Below are 5,387 nucleotides of genomic sequence, written 5' to 3' on the forward strand. Positions count from 1 at the left end.
ACCCAGTTTGTGCAATTCATATCATGGGGAGGGAAGGGAGTGGCAAAAAGCTGTGCATATCTCTCTCTGCATTGAGGGAGAGGGCGAATTTTTATGAGCTTGCGCTATGCAGATCTTTCTGTCCAGCACAAGACAATATTATTTTGGGTTTATTCCCTAAAGGAGGTGTGCACATGTGTGCTGGGTGAATCCCCGAGCGGATTCCTCCCACACAGAGCTGATCTCAGTGTCTCTGTGTCCATTTGCAGCTGGGTGTGTCCCTACCTGTGTGTGTCCCGATGAAGGCTTGAGGGCCTGGCACAGCTAAGACACGCCAGAGAGAATGGAGAATGACTTTATAGCCTGGTGGTTAGGGCACTCATCTGGGAGATGGGAGACCCAGGGTCCAGCCCTTGTTCCCATGACTATTTAATTATTTTTCAAGAGTGGAACAGCTTCAACAGGAGAAAGGGAGACCCGCATCAGAATATCCCACAGCTCAGTGGTTAGACAACTCTTTTGAGAGTTGTGGGAGACCCCTGTTTAAAATCCTTTCTCCCGCCTGCCTCTCCCCTCGCCCCCGGAAGAGAGGCGGGAATTGAACCTGGCCCTCCCACATCTCCAGTGAGTTCTCTACCCACTGAGCTAAATATTATAAGGTGGGCAGCACTACCCCCTCCTTCTCCAGTCATGGCGGGTGGAGTGAGGCAGACATCCAGCTCATTCTCACAAGAAATGATGTAAGTGCTGTGACAGGTTGGACCCCCCCCTTCTGGGATACCACCTGATGTGCTGGGGTTTAACTGAGCCTCCCCTGTTCAATCAGCCTATTCTGCCAGCCTGGATTCCCTTTACCTGGCCTCGCTGGGTTAGGCTCACAAACCTCTTCCAGCCAAGCACACAGGCAGGGACACACCCAGCTGCACAGAAAGACAGAGATCCACTCTGGAAAGATTCAGTCTAAGGGGCTTGCTCCAACACTCTGGTGCCCACTCCCTTTAAGGGGTACAAACATTAAGGTTTTATGAAATTTGCCCCCTTTCTCAATGTGGAGGGAGATATGCACAACTCTCCCTCCACCCCCCCGCTTAGAAATTACATAAACTGGGTTATATTATAAATAAGCAATACTTTTCTAAACTACAAAAGGTGAATTTTAAGTGAATTTTAAGTGAATATAAGAGATTACAAAATGTAATTTCTTACCCTAAATGTTATTTTAGGCAGGTTGCAAAGTTTCTGTGGTTCAGAGTTCTGGTTATATTTCTTTTCAGACTGGACCCCGTCTCAGTCTGGACTCCCCTCTTGCCTTCCCTTCCGGTGGTTTTGGCAGTCTTTTTTCTTGGGCAAACTGGCTATGGAGAGGAGGAGTCCCAACTGCCTTTCTCCCCACCCTTGAATAGGATTTACATACATTGGGTATCCTTTGTTTCCCAAACTTAACCCTCCTCCCCTTCCAGTGCAACGTTACAAGAAGTCCCAGGTAATGTTTAGTATCAGGTGACAAGATCACCTGACTCTCTAGTTTCACAGCATCCATGAGTCAGTGACAGTATGTCCGCAGCAAGGCCAAGCCTTTTCACAGTCCATTGTCCTCACTGATGGGTCATCAGCCCTATCTGGCTTTTCCATTGTTGTACCTGAAGTGTTAGCAGTGGACGTCCCCCAAAGTAGCATAGTTGAAATACAGATACGTGGTCAATATTCCTAACTTCAGATATAGAAACGATATAGGCATACAAATCGGATAATCACATTTAGTAAATTATAACCTTTCCAGTGATATCTTACAAGACTCATCTTGCATAAAGGACATCTCAGTTATGTCATATTAATATCATAACATATTTTCATAAAGAATATGGAGTGAAACATCACAGGCGCCTAAGCGCTCTGAGTCCAGTAGAGGAGCTCCCAGTAGTGAATCACCAGCAGACCTAGGCCCCTCCCTGCAGCCTGGACTTAAGCACCTAACTCTGTGGGAAGGGAGAGGCTTAAGACACACTCTTCTTGTTGGCATCTCCCATTGGCTAGTTTAGGCAGTTCCCCTCCTAGCATATTGGCTTCTGCGGATCACATTCTTAGGTTCCTCTCTCTTCCCATTCATTGTCTAGGGAGCATAAGTGCCTCACTCAGGCTTTGTGGGTCCCACTGAGTTCCAGTGATTTCCTAAGTGTCTCAAAGTTAGGTGCTGTGATCCCTAAGTCCCTTTGTGGACCCAGGTCTTAACCTCTCTTAGCCTCAGTTTCCTCAGCTGTATAATGAAGAAGAAAATATCCACCACACAGGATTTTATGAAGCTCAGTTCATGCTTGTAAAACATATTGGGATAAGAGACGCTACAGACACTTTTAAGCAAAAAATTAAAATTAAATTTGTAAGAAAACAGCCATAAACCACACCCTCATTTTCTAGCACCTGCTATGTCATGAACAGGATGCGGTAGCGGTTGTCTTCCCACTGACTAATATGCATTATTTCATGTTCTAGATACTTTGTTACAAAACACTTATCAGTTCCCAAGCTTAACCTCTCTCCACTATAGGCTACATTGTTTGCCTCACATGTTATTTTATCTAGTCCAGGAAGCTCTTATCCACCTAGTAATAGCTTTGGTTGCACCTGTAATCTTGAGCAGCAGTAAGCTTAGCAGTAATATCACTGATGGTGAAGGCATGCTTGTGCTTTCTTTCATGATATTATCTGTATTAAAACCTATTCCCCACATTCAAACCTATCAGTCTAGTTTATGCTATTTACAGCCACAAATATAAAGGAGCTAGGTGAGGACTCTGTCATTTCTTCTCTCTAAAATATATAGTATCTCAGTTGCTGTTATTTCCAAATGTTGTAAAATACATATGACATCTAGGAGATTAAGACCCTGATCCAAAGCCCATTGGATAACATAAGAACGGCCATACTGAGTCAGACCAAAGGTCCATCTAGCCCAGTATCCTGTCTTCCGACAGTGGCCAATGCCAGGTGCCCCAGAGTGAATGAACAGAACAGATAACCATCAAGTGATCAATTCGCTGTCGCTCATTCCCAGCTTCTGGCAAACAGAGGCGAGGGACACCATTCTTGCCCATCCTGGCTAATAGCCATTGATGGACCTATCCTCCATGAACTTATCTGGTTCTTTTTTTAACCCTGTTATAGTGTTGGCCTTCACAACATCCTCTGGCAAAGTGTTCCACAGGTTGACTGTGCATTGTGTGAAAAAATACTTCCATTTGTTTATTTTAAATCGGCTGCCTATTAATTTCACTTGGTGACCCCTAATTCTTGTGTTATGAGAAAGAGTAAATAACACTTCCTTATTTACTTTCTCCACACCAGTCATGATTTTATATACCTCAATCATATCCCCCCTTAGTCATCTCTCTTCCAAGCTGAAAAGTCCCAGTCTTCTTAATCTCGCCTCATACGGAAGCCATTCCATACCCCTAATCATTTTTTTGCCCTTTTCTGAACCTTTTCCAATTCCAATATATCTTTTTTGAGACGGGGAGACCACAAATGCACACAGTATTCAAGATATGGGCGTAACATGGATTTATATAGAGGCAATATGATGTTTTCTATCTTATTATCTATCCCTTTCTTAATGATTCCCAACATTCTATTAGCTTTTTTGACTGTCACTGCACATTGAGTGGATGTTTTCAGAGAACTATCCACAATGACTCCAAGATCTTTCTTGAGTTATAACAGTTAATTTAGACCCCATCGTTTTCTATGTATAGTTGGGATTATGTTTTCCAGTGTGCATTACTTTGCATTTATTAACACTGAATTTCATCTGTCATTTTGTTTCCCAGTCAACCAGTTTTGAGAGATCCTTTTGTAGCTCTTCACACTCTGCTTGGGACTTAACTCTCTTCAGTAATTTTTGTATCATCTGCAAATTTTGCCACCTCACTGTTTACCCCCTTTCCTAGATCATTTATGAATATGTTGGGCATCTGAGTGTTAAAGACAAGAAAGACAAGCAGTCTGTAAGCTGCTTTCAGTTAAGTCTGCAGCTTTGGGACAAGTAATTCAGACCCTAGCAAGACAGGGTGCTGGGGTCCCGAGCTGGCAGGGAAAGCAGGAGCAGAGGTAGTCTTCGCACATCAGGTGGCAGCTCCCAAGGGGGGTTCTGTGATCCAACCCGTCACACACTTAATCTCCCCCATGCCTCAGCTGCCCCATATGTGAAGTGGAGAGAATTGTGTTTGCCTACCAGTTGTAAAGTGTTTTAGAATCTTTAATGTCACTATACAACTCCAAAGTAGTAGTATTCTTATTCTTACCTGGACTTCTATATCAACCTCCTCTTCATGGCATATGAGGAAAAGTCATTACATGCCAACTTACTGAAAGATAGTTAGTTTTCCTCAGTCTTGACTGGCTATTAAAGGAGGGAAATCAACTGTATTACTTAAGCTGGCCTCTGACCTATACAAGTCCTGTATCACATTTGGAGTTTTTACTCAGAGTTAAAAACAGGAGCAAGGTGTTTCTGGTCCTGGAGGGTTTCCCAATGATATGTGAAAAGCCGTATCCATCCTCACAACTGATTGATGTTGTTATTTTGCGTGTTCAGTCACCCTTTTTTAGATGCCCATGTAGAAGTTTCAGAGTAGCAGCCGTGTTAGTCTGTATCCGCAAAAAAAAACAGGAGTACTTGTGGCACCTTAAAGACTAACAAATTTATTTAAGCATGAGCTTTCGTGAGCTACATCCGAAGAAGTGAGCTGTAGCTCACGAAAGCTCATGCTTAAATAAATTTGTTAGTCTTTAAGGTGCCACAAGTACTCCTGTTTTTTTATGTAGAAGTTTGTTTACCCCACTCAGGTTTGTGGAAGGAACTATCAATCTACCTTAGGGTTTCATACTGCTGCTCATCATTGTGTACCTGAATACTGTTGTCAAAGTTAGACTCAGGACTCACAGTTTGTCAGACCACTCTGTTTTATTAGCACAGTGCTCTGCTAATAACACCCAGATAATGCGAGCACCATGCAAGACACAAACTATCTTATTTATACAGATAAAAGGGCGAGAACTTAACAAGATAACAAAGGAAGCAGAATCTGATAAGTTTTCCTGGGCTAGACATGCATATCGTATTTCCTTACTAACTATTACCGATCTTCTGGTAATGTTTCACCATTAGCACCATTGTTTATGCCTAATGTTTCTTTTCCTGGCACCTGTATTTCAACATTTCTTATTTCTGCTTAAAGGTACATACAACATTTCTTTAATCCATTCTTATTTTTACAATATAATTGTCATAAGTAGTTAGTTAAGGGTTAAGGTCTACCTGTAAAGGGTTAACACAGACCTGGTGAAACACCTGACCAAAGGACCAATCAGGGAAGAGAATTTGAAAATCCCAGAGAGCGGGAACTTGGCTC

This window comes from Mauremys mutica, chromosome 12, assembly GCF_020497125.1.
Source record: "Mauremys mutica isolate MM-2020 ecotype Southern chromosome 12, ASM2049712v1, whole genome shotgun sequence".
Lineage (NCBI taxonomy): Eukaryota > Metazoa > Chordata > Testudines > Geoemydidae > Mauremys > Mauremys mutica.